The sequence below is a fragment of the Hippopotamus amphibius genome, chromosome 1, assembly GCF_030028045.1.
Source record: "Hippopotamus amphibius kiboko isolate mHipAmp2 chromosome 1, mHipAmp2.hap2, whole genome shotgun sequence".
Taxonomy (NCBI): domain Eukaryota; kingdom Metazoa; phylum Chordata; class Mammalia; order Artiodactyla; family Hippopotamidae; genus Hippopotamus; species Hippopotamus amphibius.
Window position 1 is genome coordinate 53,392,126 of NC_080186.1, and position 15,826 is coordinate 53,407,951.

A 15,826-nucleotide genomic window follows, 5' to 3' on the forward strand; every position below is an offset into this window, starting at 1 on the left:
AAGAGTTTTATTGAGATATAATTGGCATACAATAAACTGCATATATCTAAAGTGTACAGTTTAATTTTTTTCTTATTAGTCATCTATTTTATACATATTAAAGTGTATATGGAAATCCCAATCTCCCAATTCATCCCACCCCAATCCACCCAGCTCTCCCCCCTTGGTGTCCATATGTTTGTTCTCTACATCTGTGTCTCTATTTCTGCCTTGCATTTCCTCTTTCATAGTAGTTAGCATTTGCCTTATGTATTGAGGTGCTCCTATATTGGGTGCATATATATTTATAATTGTTATCTCTTCTTCTTGGATGGATCCCTTGATCTTTATGTAATGTCCTTTCTTGTCTCTTGTAACATTTTTTATTTTAAAGTCTATTTTATCTGATATGAGTATTGCTACTCCAGCTTTCTTTTGATTTCCATTTGCATGGAATATCTTTTTCCATCCCCTCACTTTCCATCTGTATGTGTCCCTAGGTCTGAAGTGGGTCTCTTGGAGACAGCATATATACGGGTCTTGTTTTTGTATCCATTCAGCCAGTCTGTGTCTTTTAGTCGGTGCATTTAGTCCATTTATATTCAAGGTAATTATCGATATGTATGTTTCTATTACCATTTTCTTAAGTGTTTTGTTTTTGTTTTTGTAGGTCCTTTTCTTCTCTTATGTTTCCCACTTAGAGAAATTCCTTTAGCATTTGTTGTAGGGCTGGTTTGGTAGTGCTGAATTCTCTTAGCTGTTGCTTGTCTGTAAAGCTTTTGATTTCTCCATCGAATCTGAATGAGATCCTTGCTGGGTAGAGTATTCTTGATTGTAGGTTCTTCCCTGTCATCACTTTAAATATGTCATGCCACTCCCTTCTGGCTTGCAGAGATTCTACTGAGAAATCAGCTGTTAACTTTATGGGAGTTCCCTTGTATCTTATTTGTTGTTTTTCCCTTGTTGCTTTTAATAATTTGTCTTTGTCTTTAATTTTTGTCTGATTACTATGTATCTTGGTGTGTTTCTCCTTCAGTTTATCCTGCCTGGGACTCTCTGTGCTTCCTGGACTTGGGTGGCTTTTTCCTTTCCCATGTTAGGGAATTTTTTGACTATAATCTCTTCAAATGTTTTCTTGGGTCCTTTCTCTCTCTCTTCTCTTTCTGGGACCCCTATAATGCAAATGTTGGTGTGTTTTATGTTGTCCCAGAGGTCTCTTAGGCTGCCTTCAGTTCTTTTCATTCTTTTTTCTTTATTCTGTTCTGTGGCAGTAATTATCACCGTTCTGTCTTCCAGGTCACTTATCCATTCTTCTGCCTCAGTTATTCTGCTATTGATTACTTCTAGTATGTTTTTCATTTCAGTTATTGTATTGCTTATTTCTGTTTGTTTGTTCTTTAGTTCTTCTAGGTCTTTGTTAAACATTTCTTGCATCTTTTCAATCTTTGCATCCAGTCTTTTTCTGAGGTCCTGGATCATCTTCACTATCATTATTCTGAATTCTTTATCTGGAAGGTTGCCTATCTCCTCTTCATTTAGTTGTTTTTCTGGGGTTTTATCTTGTTCCTTCATCTGATACAAAGTCTTCTGCTTTTTCATTTTGTCTATCTTTCTGTGATTGTGGTTTCTTTTCCACAGGCTGCAGGATTATAGATCTTCTTGCTTCTGCTGTCTGCCCTCTGGTGGATGAGGCTATCTAAGAGGTTTGTGCAGGCTTCCTGCTGGGAGGCACTGATGGTGGGTAGAGCTGGGTGTTGCTTTGGTAGGAAGAGTTCAGTAAAACTTTAATCTGCTTGTCTGCTGATGGGCGGGGCTGAGTTTCTTCCCTGTTGGTTGTTTGGCCTGAGGCAACCCACCACTGGAGGCTACAGGCTCTTTGGTGGGGCTAATGGTGGACTCCAGGAGGGCTCACACCAATGGGTACTTTCCAGAACTTCTGCTGCCAGTGTCCTTGTCCCCACAGTGAGCCACAGCTGCCCCCTGCCTCTGCAAAAGACCCTCCAACATTAGCAGGTAGGTCTGGTTCAGTCTCCTATGGGGTCATTGCTCCTTCCCCCTGGGTTCTGGTGTGCACACTTCTTTATGTGTGGCCTCCAAGAGTGGAGTCTCTGTTTCCCCTAGTCCTGTAGAATTCCTGCAATCAAATCCTGCTGGCCTTCAAAGTCTGATTTTCTGGGGATTCCTTCTCCCATTACCGGGCCCCCAGGTTGGGAAGCTGATGTGGGGCTCAGCACCCTCACTCCAGTGGGTGGACTTCTGTGGTACAACTGTTCTCCAGTTTATGAGTCACCCACCCAGTGGTTATGGGATTTGATTTTAACGCAATTGCATCCCTCCTACTGTCTCACTGCAGCTTCTCCTTTGTCTTTGGATGTGGGGTGTCTTTTTTGATGAGTTTCAGTGTCTTCCTGTTGATAATTGTTCAGCAGTTAGTTGTGATACCGGTACTCTCGCAAGAGGGAGTGGACATGGGGAAGCTTTTAAATTGTCCATATCTCAGTGTGAATTGCTTTCAATACTCAATCAGATTAATTTCTCCTAGCACCTTAGAGAGGAATTTTATTTAAAAAGCAGGAGTTGGAGTGAACATAATTTTAGAACTTAGGGCAATTTGGGGGAGGACATTTATATTAGAACACTCCTTTAACAGAAACTGACCACAGCTGGTCAGGCAAATGGGAGAATTTATATGAGCAGCCTATCATGACTGCAGAAGAGATGTAGCTGGAAATCAAAGAAGTCTGGAACCAGGAGATCCAATACCACTATCTTTCTCATTTCTTTGCTTCTCTCAGCATGAGGCTTCATTCTCTCAGTGTAGCTTCCTCCACAGCAGGAAGAGGACTGTTAGCTCCCTATCCTAGGCTCTCACAGCTTTGCTTCTAGATGACTGACTTTTGTTCCCCTGAGCTCCAAGTCAAAATATCGCAAGTATGGATGCTAACTAACTTGGCTTGTAATTTGACCTGGCTTTGACCAGGTTATGAAATACTCTGGTTGGCTCAATTTGGGTCATGTTTGCTCCCACAGACCCATCAATTGTGACCAAAGGGCAGGATTTGTAACAACTTGGCAGTTCCTTTTGAATCACATGGTGGTAACAAGAATAATATACCCAAAGAAAAGTCACGCCGTTCTGAGGAAGGGAGGCATGTAGACCAAGACACATGCTAGGTGTGCACTAGGGGAGCACCCCAGGTGGCTTGGCAAGGCCTTGGGCAGCAGGTTCAGAAAGAAGTTTAAGCGTAACAATAAACTCCTATTACTCACAAATTTTTTCAAGGCCCTAGAAGTCCTAACAGCCCTACACAACCCTCAAATCATCTCTGGCTTATGCTTCTGATAATCTAACAAACCCAGTACATAATGAGCTGGATTCCTCAGAGACCTCTTATCTTATGCTATTTAGGTAGTTGGGGAAGGAAATGTACCCAATTCTGTCCACTAGCATTTCTTCCGTTGAGGATTAGGTTGTAACATAAACCACAGGGTCCTAAAGCAGCATATCATACCAAATATCATATCACACTGATTTGCTCTGAATCCTTGATATTTTCTTGCTCCCTCCCTCACAGTATTCAAATCAAGGTCACCTCTTCAGAGAGACCTCCCTGACCCGCCCAGATATTTTCATTTCTATTCTCCTACCTGATTCTACTTTCCTTTATCACTTTTATCACTACGTGATGTCTGTTGGTCTCTTTGTTTACTGTGTATCCCTCAGTAGAATTTAGGCTCCATGAGGGCAAGGAATTTCTGCCCCTGGAGAAGCACCTGTCACATGATAGACACTTAATGAATAATTTTTGCACTGTGACAACCCTTTGAGAGAGCAGTGGTCTTCACACTTATTCAGGGTGAAATACTGGGAAATCATGATGTAATGCTGGGGAAATTTAATTTCATCTTATGGAATAGGAATAATTTTCTTACAGAAAAATGACTGTATGCATATAATTTTCATGGGGCTTTCAACTGGGCCTAAACTATAATTCAGACATTGATCTAGGCATGTAGATTCTACAACCACCTCATCAGGATCCCAGATTGGTATTGGATAAGTGGCCTGAGGATCCATTTGATAGATAAATAGATTGATAGATCGATAGATCGATAGATATAGGTAGAAATTCATCAAATTCAAAATAGTGGTTACCTCTGGGAACCAAGAGGGTTAACATTCAAAAGGGACTTTAGCATTAATTTAATGTTCTAATATTTTAAAATATTTTTAATAGAGAGAGTTAGAGAGACAGAGACAAAGACAGAGACACAGAGACAGGGACAGAGAGATAGAAAGAAACATTTAAAAATTATACTATGAACATGAAAAAAGACTGGAAGCATATATGCCAAAATATTAAGAGGAGTTAATTTTGAATGGTAGGAATATGGCTGATTGTTTTCCTCTTTATTCCCTTATTTATTTTTCAACTCCCCCTCACTAAATAAAACATTATATAAAAACAGAATTCATTATAAAAATGAAAGAGTTAAATTATTGCTGAGAAGGCTTTTACTGAAATAAACTGATGGAGTAGTTTGACCTTTTTTTTTTCTGCAACACCAAACTCATATTCTTGCACTTTCAGTTCTTAGGCCTAGGATTTATCTCTTTTTTAAAACCATTTTCTTTTTAATATTGTGCTGATGTTCTGAAAATCTGTGGAGAGGGAAGATGTGAGTGTGACCTTGTGTCAAATCTCTACTTCCCAGAATCACTTTAAATTCAGAACTGGTTACATATTATCTCTAACCAGCAGAGTGATTCAGTTCTTTGAAAGAACAGAATTTTAATGTTTCTTTCTATTGATATCTTGCATTTTTAATATGCTTTGTAGAGTAGATTAGCCTTAGAATCCACAAAATCTATGGTAAAACTTATTTGATCATAAAGGTCTTTGCTGGATCCAGTAAATGCTCTGCATCTCTTTTTAGCACTTGGAATTTTAGCAATCACATGGCTGATATTCTCTGAGAATTATCCAGGGCAGGGATTTATGTCCACTTTGTTCATTGCTATATATTTCCCTAGTTCCTAGCACAATAGATAGGTAGCATAGAAAGTGCTTGATAAATGTTTGTTGATAAATACATGGATTTGAAGCATTTAAGAAATACTTGTGTACTGCTTAATTTAAGATTTGATCTACTTTTTATTTATTTATTTGGTTGTGTCAGGTCTCAGCTGCAGCACGTGGGCTCTTTGTTGTAGCACACAGGCTTCTCTCTAGTTTTGGTGTGAAGGCTCAGTAGCTGCAGTGCACAGGCTCTCTAGTTGTGGCACACGGGCTTAGTTGCCCTGCAGCATGTAGGATCTTAGTTCCCCGATCAGGGATCAAACCCACCTCCCCTGCATTGGAAGGCAGATTCTTAACCACTGGACCACCAGGGAAATCTCCAGATTTCGTCTACTTTCTCTCCAGATGAGAGTCTCTAACAACATATGTAATAAAGCACCAGGAAATGAGAGACTGGAATGATCAGACTAGGGTCCATTCAGCTGGGGGAGTAGGGGGACAGAATTAGGACTGGGGTGGGAGAGGTTCTGCTAAGGAAGGGAGGAGATGAGGTGTTGGGAAACAAAACCAATAGCTGTCCGCATGGTAGCGCACAGACTCATCATAAACTATTCAATCACATTAGAAATTTCAGAAAGAAAACAAAATCAGAAAGAAGGAGAAAATGCTAGGTGTTATGGGGAGGGACAGAAAGAGGTTGGAGGAACAGAAGGGAGCCAGAATGAGTGAGGTAGTGTGCGCTTGGACAGGAACACGGAGAGGGAGGCACAGCAGGCCAAGGTGCAAATCTAGGATTTTATTTTCAGTGTGTGGCAGTGACATGACCCATTTGTGGGTCATTCTGGTAGCCATGTGGAGAATGAACATGGAGAGGGGGCAAGGGTGGAAGTTTGGAAAACGGCTAGGAGCTTCTTTCAGCCATTCAGGCAAGTGATGCTGATGATCAGGACCGTAGCAGTGGGCAAAGGGAGCAACCAGACATCGACTATTGAAACAAGTAATTAATTATCATTGAGACACATGCCACAAAAAAGTTGAATGAGGCAACTCAACTCAGTCTGATCTGGCGGGTGGCAGAGCAGTCAGGTAAGGGTTCTTTGAGCAAATGGCATTCAAGCAGGGCCTGGAAGGATGCGTGACGAGGGAGAGGAGAAGAAACATTTCTAGAACAGGGGATGCAGGTGGAAAAGGTTGGGGCCAAGAAGATCACAGCTAAATCCAGGATCTAAAAAGAGGTCTGTGTGGCTCAAGCAGAGAACAAGAGGAGTCATTGTGTGAGATGAAGCTGGTGGGGTCAGCAGGAGTTAGATATCATAGGGTCTCCTAAGTCTTAAATGCCTTGTAAGACGGTTGAGTTTTAGCCTAAAAGCACTAGGAAGACATAGAGGGACTTCAAGCCTGAGAGGAATGTTACTTGGTTCCTCATTTAATATATATTTATTAAACATCATCTATTGTACATGACCATCATCTACACGATCAGATTCATAGTTTAGAGAGTACTTTGATTGCTATATGGGAAGTGAATAAGAGAGTGCAAGAGCAACTGCAAAGGACTAGTGGGTGAGCTTCTGAAATAGACAGTGGGAGACAGTGGTGGTTTGCACTACAGAGGTGGCAGTGGGCATAGAGGGAGATGGGTGATGTAATGATTGGCAGGTTGGGGGAGCAGGTGTATGGAAGAGGTTCAGAGACTGAGCACTGCACAATAGGCATTGGCAGATGGGGTTCAGCAAGGGATTGGGACATTGCATTAGATTGCAAGGAGCACCTAGTCAGTCCCTTGCTTCTTATTCTAGAGTATCTTAGAATGTCCTTACTGGACTGTGATAAAACTTGCAGAACAACTAGCAAGAAATAGATGGTATACTTAGAATACTCAAAAGTGAGCTTATTTAGAAAAGGTTGCTTATAAAAATGTGGGCAGTGTGTAGGGGAAACACAAAGGATAACCCTAGGCCTCAACTAGATGTGACAAGGGGAGAAAGCAGTTACTGGAATCCAGAAAGAGAAAGTCATGTGGAGAAGGAAAGTTATATAGGTCACTTTGACCTATACTCTTTGGTCAAGGAATTTACAGGGAAGAAGCCAGGGGAGTAGAAATTATCCCTGACTCACTTTCCTCCCTCTCATCAGCCCACTGCCTGGGATCCCCATTGGTAAAACCCCAACCAGAAGGATTTGGAAACTCTTTGGTGTATTCAAGTCAGCCTCCAGGTGTGAACGCAGGTGAAGGGTGGAGAGTGGACCCAGAGGGGCAAACAGAAGTCCATGCTGGAGCTCCGCCAACCAAATTAACAATTCAAATTCTCCCCTCTTAGCCTGCATTGGAATAGGATTTCAAACATTTTAATTGAGAAACAAAAATGGAACAAGGAAAATTGTTCTCAACTGTTGGAGGAAGTCCCTCCATCTATTCTTACCTGTTACTCAGGATATTTAGTTGTAAAATCTGATGAAAATAATCTTCAAGGATCTGTAGCTTTTCCCACTCTTATAGCAAGATCTTCTAAAATACAGTTTTAGAAGTAAAGACTTTTACAGTGAAGTTCGAAGGAATTTGCATTCTGCACAAGTGTGGATTGTTTCCTGCAACCTAGGCAACTCCTTGGAGCTTAAATGCATCAGTACCAGAAAATCTGGCCAGATAACAAAATTATTTTGCCACATCATGAATCTGAGCTACCTAGGCTTTCTGCCTTTGGTTTCCCTATTACCCAAGTTATAGCAAAATCATTTTTCTAAGCACACTGGCTTTTTAAAATCCATGACAAATCATGGAAAAGTCATCATTCTTGCTTAACATTTATCTGGTCAGCACATTTTCCGCCTATGACCTAGTAAAACAGGTTAGTCAGGTATCTTATTTCTTTGCCTTCTAAAATGTTATGATCCTGGAACAAGTTTCAATATTTTTCTTAATGGCTCTGGTTTCCACTGCAAGTTAACAATGATTATTTGTGGTCTGACAGTTCCCTTGGCATTACACCAAAAACAGCAGCAAGAAAGCACATTCTTAGGGAGGTTTAACATCTAAGCCAGACATTCAGCTGTGAATCCAAATTTTCTTCTCTTCTGTACCCCTTCTCTCCCTTGAGTGAAAATGCCATCTGACAGTTTCTTTGGTTTCCTAGCTTCAGAAAGCTATTTGAGCCCAGCAATTCCCAAAAATGTCACAGCATTTTCAAGTCAGTATAAATGTCGATCTGTTTTCTTAAGTAGAATATTTGTCTCCAAGTTAAAAGAAATGAAATACTTTTTCTCTACTTTAGAAAGTTGGATATCAAATATTGTCTTGAGGCAGAACTGCAGCCTGAGATTAGTAATGTAGACAAGTCAACAGCAGGTTGTGAGGTGCATACAAATAAAGTGGAAGGCTCTCCCTTCTCTTCCTTCTCCTTCTCCTTCTCCTCTGTCCCTGCCACCCAAGCCCTACCTAAAACAGTCCACTCCTTGAGAAAGATGACAACAACAGTGATAGGATGGGGCAGGGAAGGCTGAATGAAGAACTTGGGAAAGCTTGGTTTCTGAACACTTTCACTGTCAATGTTTAATAACAACAGAAAAGTTTCAATTAAAGACTTTAGGTGCTAAAAGCAACTGAATTTTGCTTTTTTGTTTTGAAAGTGAAGACTAGAGAACTGAAAATTCTATTTAATAAAAATAAGATTTAATTTAGGGGGAGTTGAGGAAGGGAGGAAATATGGGGATATGTGTATAAAAACAGATGATTGAACTTGGTATACCCCCAAAAAATAATAAATAAATTAAAAAAAAAAAAGATTTAATTTAAAAAGTCCAGTTCTAAAGTATAATCATTTAAAGGTGAGAAATGATAGGGAAAAACAGGAGAATGAAAAGGTGGAGGGAGAAATAGAGAAATGACTTCCACGACTGTCAAATTCCTGAGAAGCACAGATTTAATGTGTTTATATTAGTGCTAATATATTAATGCCATTCTTTTTTTCCCATTAAAAATTTTAATTTATAACTTGTTAAATATAACTTACATTTTTTAACAACTTTACGCATTCTTGAAATAATTTTTTAGTTTTTTATTTTTAATAAAAATGTATGTGTTTAAGGTATAACTTGATTTGATCTGCATTTATACAGTGGAATGATAACTGCTGTCAAGCTAGTTAACATGTAATCTCACATAGTTACCATTCTTTTGGTGTGATGAGTACCTGAAATCTATCCTCTTAGCATATTTCTAGTGTTCGATAGAGTATTATGAAGAATAGCCATCGTGCCTGTACACGAGATCTCTAGACTTATTCACGCTACACAGCTGAACATTTGCATCCTTTCACTGGCATCTCTGCCTTCCACCTCCCTACTCCCCAGCCCCTGGTAACCAGAATTCTATTCTCTGCTTCTATGAGTTCAATTTTTTATCCTGATAGGACCTCATTTTCTGCTCACACACTGCTCTCTACCCAAACCCATCTCTGCACTCCCAGAGCCTACCCAGTCTCTAACCCAACCTCTGAAATCTGTATCTCCCTAACTTCTCTTGGCCTGGTTTATAATTTATAATTCCTTGCTTTGCACTGATCTTTATTTTTTGTGGGCATCAGGATAAAACATTTATTGCTCACTCATTGCCTAGTTTATGAAGTGATCCTTGTCTTTTTCTGAGCAATGGATCTAGCAGAATAGCCCAGGCTTAAAATTAGGCAGATCTGAGTTTGGATCCCACACTGCTAACTTACCAGCTGTGTGAGTTTGGTTAAGTTAATTAACTACTCTGATCTTAAATTTTCTCTTTTCTCAAATATGGGCAATGGTGTCATTGTGCCGACTATCTGAGACTTGATGTGTAAAACGAATAATGTAATAGGTAGCAGATAGATACTTTTTATTCTCTTTTCTTTCCAACCCATCCAGTAGGGGTAAAAGTGAGGGAAGAAGCAATGGTTTATGGGCATCTAAAGTTCTTTTTTTTTAATTGAAGTACAGTTGAGTTACATTGTTGTGTTAATTACTGCTGTACAGCAAAGTGACTTGGTCATACATATATACATTCTTTCTCATGTTCTTTTATTTCCATTATGATTTATCACAGGATATTAAATATAGTTCCTTGTGCTATACAGCAGGACCTTGTTGTTCAAAGTTCTTTTTATATCTCACCAAGATGAGAAACTGGATTCTCTGGGCTTATGAGCAATATAGTTCCTAGCAACATGTGAGTCTTCTAATGTCTCAATTTCAAGATCAAGAATCATAGCGGTGTCTGTAGTGTCAATGGTATAATTCAACACCCTTAGAATATTTCAGTCAAATCTCAGTAGTGATGTTTTTTGCAGTAGACTTTTTTTTTTCTTGGCAAACTACCCTGGCCTAATTTTTAGAAAGCGACATGGATAGGAAAAGGAAAACTCTGAAGGTTAATCATTTTCCATACTTAAAAATAGTAAACAGAATTAAAACTGCCTGATGAAATCAATCCATTAAAAATTCTCTTTAATAAAAGCAAGAAGAATTCTAAAAAGGCCAAAAAAAAAAGTTTGGCATTAATATGCCTCTAAAGAAATAATTTTTTCAAGCAATGAAGGTGATGGCAGAAAAACCATGGCTAATTAATCAGAATAAATGTGGTTAAGAAAAGCTATTTCATAAAGTAAAAACCAGGCAGTATGAGAAACTCTGGTAAAGATTTAGTAATAAATATTACAAATGATTAAAGGACTGACATTAAAGAAAATAAGTGGCCATCATAAAGGAGTCCTGACTCAGGAAAAACACTCAAAGATTTAAATCCCATGATATATAGGTAGATCTGCTGGCTGATGGGCACCTGGGGAGAGCAGGGAAGTACGTGCTGTAAAATAGGCACCTTTCAGCCTTCCATCCCTCTAGCTCTCCTATACAAAGATTTTATTCCAGGCGTAGAATCTAGGAGTCCCTGGGCTAAGCTTGCTAACATCTTTGTCCTCCTCCAGATCCTTCAAAAGTGTCTGAGACTTGGAATAATTAGGCCAAGATGTACCTCCCACCTCCCACAGCAATCCTAGAGCTCTTAACCCCCTACCCTGCCACAGTTCTGAGATATAAGTGGCTGACCAAGTAAAAAACACAAGAGTGTAGCCAACTCTTGAGACAGCAGAGTCAAGAAATATGCAAGGCCTGTGTCTACCTTTGATTGCCTCATACAGGGTCATAGATTTTGGTTTGCCTCAGCCTTCCATTCTGCCTAAACTGATTTTAATTCACAGTGTAATTCTCCAGGCAGCCAGCCTAGCCTCCCCATATACTACAAGGCTAAGGAAGGAGTAAGAATTGGTCTGTTCCAGATGATGGCAGAGGATACAGACTTGTCCAGTTTGGTCTGTGCCCTTAGGACCAGTCCACAACCAAATGCTGGGCTTGGGCACCACCCACCCAAGTATTTGCTTTGTCATGATACTAAAGACCAAAGGCTGGGAAGATTACATTATCATGGCAGTAACAAATAAAGCTTACTTTCCTGCCTATTCTGTGGTTTGTTTGCCTAGTAATCTTACTTCTTTATTGGGCAATACTAATGGTGAGGCAGGGAGTAGAGGTATAGAGTTTCTAAAGGGAGGAGCACAGAGGTAGGCAGTTGAGAAGAGAGATGCTATAATCATTAAGTCCCTTGCTCCTTACCGCTCTCCTTTAAAAACATCTTCTCCATTCCTCCTGAGAAATTTAAGGTGCTGTTTTCATGAACATCTAAGTTTCATAGGTTGTGTCATTCTTTCTCATGGACCCATCAAGGTTTGAAAAGAGCTTAGGTGTTTGCCCACCGACAGCAACCCTAAGTGCTACAATGCCAACCTGAACATGAGCCTCCTGACAACCCTGGTGAAAAGAAGCCAGATACCCTTCTGCATCTCTTCTTGCTGGATCTTCCAGCATTTGTATCCTCACGCTGTCAGTGCAGCAGAGATCTACACTCTGGGACCCTGTCAAAAGCCAGAGTCCTGCTTTCCCACTTCATTCCTGCTATCCCATTTCCCAGGAGCTGGATTCCATTCTCATTATTCCTCATTAGCTTTGAATAGATTACTTTGAGAAACTTCCCTGGCAATCCAGTGGTTAAAGATTCTGTGCTTCCGCTGCAGGGGGTGCAGGTTCAGGGGAATAGGATCACACATGTCGCGCAGTGGGAAAAAGAAAGAAGCAGAACAGATTACCTTGAATGACACTATTCTGCTTTGAATTTCTGAGGATGGGATACATGTTAAGACCAGTGAATCCCATAATCACAGCCTTACTTTTTTTTTTTTTTTTTTTACTGTAAAATAAGTTCATTAATCAGAAGCAATGTTGTACAGTAGTATACCATGCTGGTAAATGAGGAATTAAGTGAGTACATGGATAATATTTCTGGAGGATTTATGGTGGGCAAGAAAGATTATCCAGAATAAATTTCTATTACTATGACAACAAATTACCAAATTTCTATTCCTTGGTAATACTAACAGAAGGGAGGGCAATGTAATCAACATGACACCAGGTGGCAGTGTTTTTCTGCTGAGTATAGTGCTGTATTGCCAGCTCAAGATAGGTGGAATTGAGGGCTCAAGGTCAGGCTGACATTAAACAGTGGTGGTAGCCAGCTTGTTGAAGAGAACCCAATATTATATCCATGAATAACCTCTACCCCAGACACCATTAGTCTTTCCATGAGCCAATTGTGCAAGTACTGAAGTATCTGGGGGAAAGAATCTAAGAGACACAAAATGGATAATTTTGTCCACCTGACTGTTCAGAGCATCTTCTACTGCAAAGGCTATTTGATGGGCATTCACAAAGGACACAAATACTCTCACATTCGAGATCATTCCAAGATATTCATTCACATATATCTTCCCTAAACCTACAACAACAGATCCCCTGGTGTTCTTCCTTCCAAGTTTCTGACCATGTGACCAAACCCTTAGCCCCTGTCCTTGAACTTACATAGATCTACATTTCAGTCCATCTCTCTTTCTTGGCAAATGGACCATAAGATGTACTGGTCAAAGTTATGCCCACTGGAAGGATTTCCATTCCTCCATTGTCTTTTCAGGACATACCTAAGTTGAACTGCCAAAGCAGTTCAGTTGTGACTAGTAACAACAGATCATGAATGGTCATCTGTAATCTAGGCTTGAATTTCTTTTTCCTCTGTCAATTGATCATAGGTCATTTCCCATAAGAATATAGGTATGCATATGCTAACACATATATATGGGATCTAAAAAAATGGTACTGATGAACTCAATGGCAGAAGAAGAATAAAGACACAGATGTAGAGAATAGACTTGAGGACACAAGGCGGGGAGCGGGAGGAGGAGGAGAAGCAGTGTTGACATTTATACACTACCAAATGTAAAATAGATAGCTAGTGCAACTAGTATAACACAGGGAGATCAACTCGACAACTGGCGATGACCTAGAGGGGTGGGATAGGGAGGGTGGGAGGGAACCTCAAGAGGGAGCGGATATGGGGATATATGTATAAATACAGCTGATTCACTTTGTTGTACACTGGAAACTGGCACAACAGTGTCAAGCTATTATACTTCAATAAAGATTAAAAGAAAAAAATATATAGGTATGGAGTAAGTGTGAAAAGAGTAGGCATACTGTGAGTGAGAGACACCTACTCATACAATTTACTTGGATCTTTAGAAGTTACTTAAATCTGATTTTATACATGCCATTTCCCCCTGATGATGGAACGCCTGGCTCACCAAATTCATGGTTTTGTGACTCAGACAACTTCCAGTTAAGATGGGCAGCCTACTGCCCATTGGATGTTCTGTGGTCAGGTAGAGGTGGCTGGATGCCTTGGTGAGACACATGTATTCCAGAGTTGGGAGAGAAACTCCATGAAGATTCAGAGACCAGCTAATTCAGTGTCAATTTTAAGAGTCCAGTGTTCGGAGGCTTGCCAGAATAATCTCTTCAAAGTAAAATACAAATTATAACACCTTTCTCCCTCACCATAAAGAAAGAAGCACAGAGACTGGAAGTCTTTTTGGGTTCCGAAGGCAACATATTCAGCACTTAAGAATATTGCTCCTCCTCATATACTAGGTGACATGGTGGGATGTCAGCTTTGAGGGGCTCAAAGCAGGAAAGGATGCTCCAGCACATCCAAAATGTGGAGCAATCAGCCCTGCCACTTGGGTCATATGATCCAGCAGATTCTATGGTATTGGAGGTGTCAGTGGTGGCAAAAAATGCAGTAAGAGCCTATGGAAAACCCCATAAGGTTGGCACCTAAGATCTTGGAGAAAGGTCATACCATCCACAGCAGAGAATTTGAAAAACAGGTCTTGGCAAGTTACAGAGGGCAAGTTACTTTGGTAAAGGCAGAATGCTTGACAGTGAAACATCAATGACCCACACATTCAGAATTTCCTCTTATAAGCTATATTCTGTCAGTTACACCAAGTCAGAAAGTTGGATGGGCTCAGTAGCAATCCTTTATAAGGTGGAAATAGGATATCTAGGATCAAGTTCAAGCAGGACCAGAGGGCACAAGTAAGCTGTATAAGCAAATATCTCGGACTCTCATATCACCCATCATAGTGGTACTAATTCTCCCATGGCTTGTACCCATGGCCTAGTGAAGGGCCCTGTATGACCAGATAAAGTGGTGAGAAAAGCCGAAGATTGGTTTATAGGTGGGTGAATTCATTAAGTACATACAGGCTGAAAATGGATGACTGCATCATAGCCACATGCAGAGCTGGTCCTGGAAGACAGTGGAGAGGGCAAACCTTCCTGAATGACAGAGTTAGGAAGAGAGGATCTGGTCATCCGCTTTGGTAGAAAGAGAAATGGTCTGAGGTAAGGACACATAAATCCCTGAGGTGGGGCAATGGCTAGGCTTTTTGGTTGGAGGCCTGGAGAAAAAAACAAAAAACTAGAAGAACACGGACAAAGAGGTCTGGTGGGAGGAGGTACAAGTGTGAAGATTTTTGTATCCCATGTTAACTAACACCCACCAGAAAGCACGCACCAGACACTAAACAACCAAGCAGACAAAATGGCTCAGCCAATTAATATTAACCAGATGTCATCCTCAGCAATCCCAGAGGTGACATGATGGACACATAAATGGCATAATCACGTGGCAGAGATGGAGGCTACACGTGGTCCCAACAGCGTGGACTCATGGTTAACAAGACCAATCTAGTCACTGCTGCCTCTGAATGTCTAATGTATCAGCAACAGAGACCAACGCTAAGCCACCAAAATAACATTATTCCTCAAAGAAATCATCCTGGACATTGGAACTCTCCTATTCTGAAAGGGCTAGTGACTCCTTCTTACAAAGATAATACCTATTCCAGGTATGAGTTTTCCTTTCCTACCCACAGAGCCTCAGCCAGGACTACAATCCAGGGGCTTTTGAAATGCTTGAGCCACGGGCATAGAATCCCACAGAGCATATCTGGAGGTAACCTGATTTAGACCAAAGGTGCAGGTATGGACCTGTGACCATATGTATTCTACTGGTCATATCACATGCCACATCAGCTAAAGGCAGCCAGGCTCATAGAATGCAAAAATGACCTTCTGAAAGGCTAGTTGAAGTATAAGCTAAGTCTGTCTGTCTGCTTATCTGTGTGTATTGACTTATTTGTCAGAGTAACAAACCAGATATTAACAGTGGTTGTTTCTATATGGTGATTTTTATTTTCTTCTTTTTGCTTATCTATATTTTCTACAGTGATTTCTGAATGTAATAGTTGGGGCGGGGGGAGTAAAGAAAGAGCTCCTCTTTTTCACTGCACCAGAAAGTAGTCTTCTACCTTCTGAGGTCCAGAATCTTTGTCATTTATCTCTTGAACTCT

At 40.4% G+C, this 15,826-nt stretch overlaps 1 long non-coding RNA gene across 1 annotated transcript in view; it reads left to right on the forward strand.

Annotated features, from left to right (window-relative positions):
* The first annotated feature begins 1,826 nt into the window (after positions 1 to 1,826).
* The window catches only part of LOC130844670 (uncharacterized), a 36,926-nt gene continuing 22,926 nt past the window's right edge, over positions 1,827 to 15,826 (forward strand). Inside the window, exon 1 of the long non-coding RNA XR_009051227.1 lies at positions 1,827 to 1,992. This is a non-coding gene — a long non-coding RNA (uncharacterized LOC130844670). The remainder of the gene's footprint in view (positions 1,993 to 15,826) is intronic.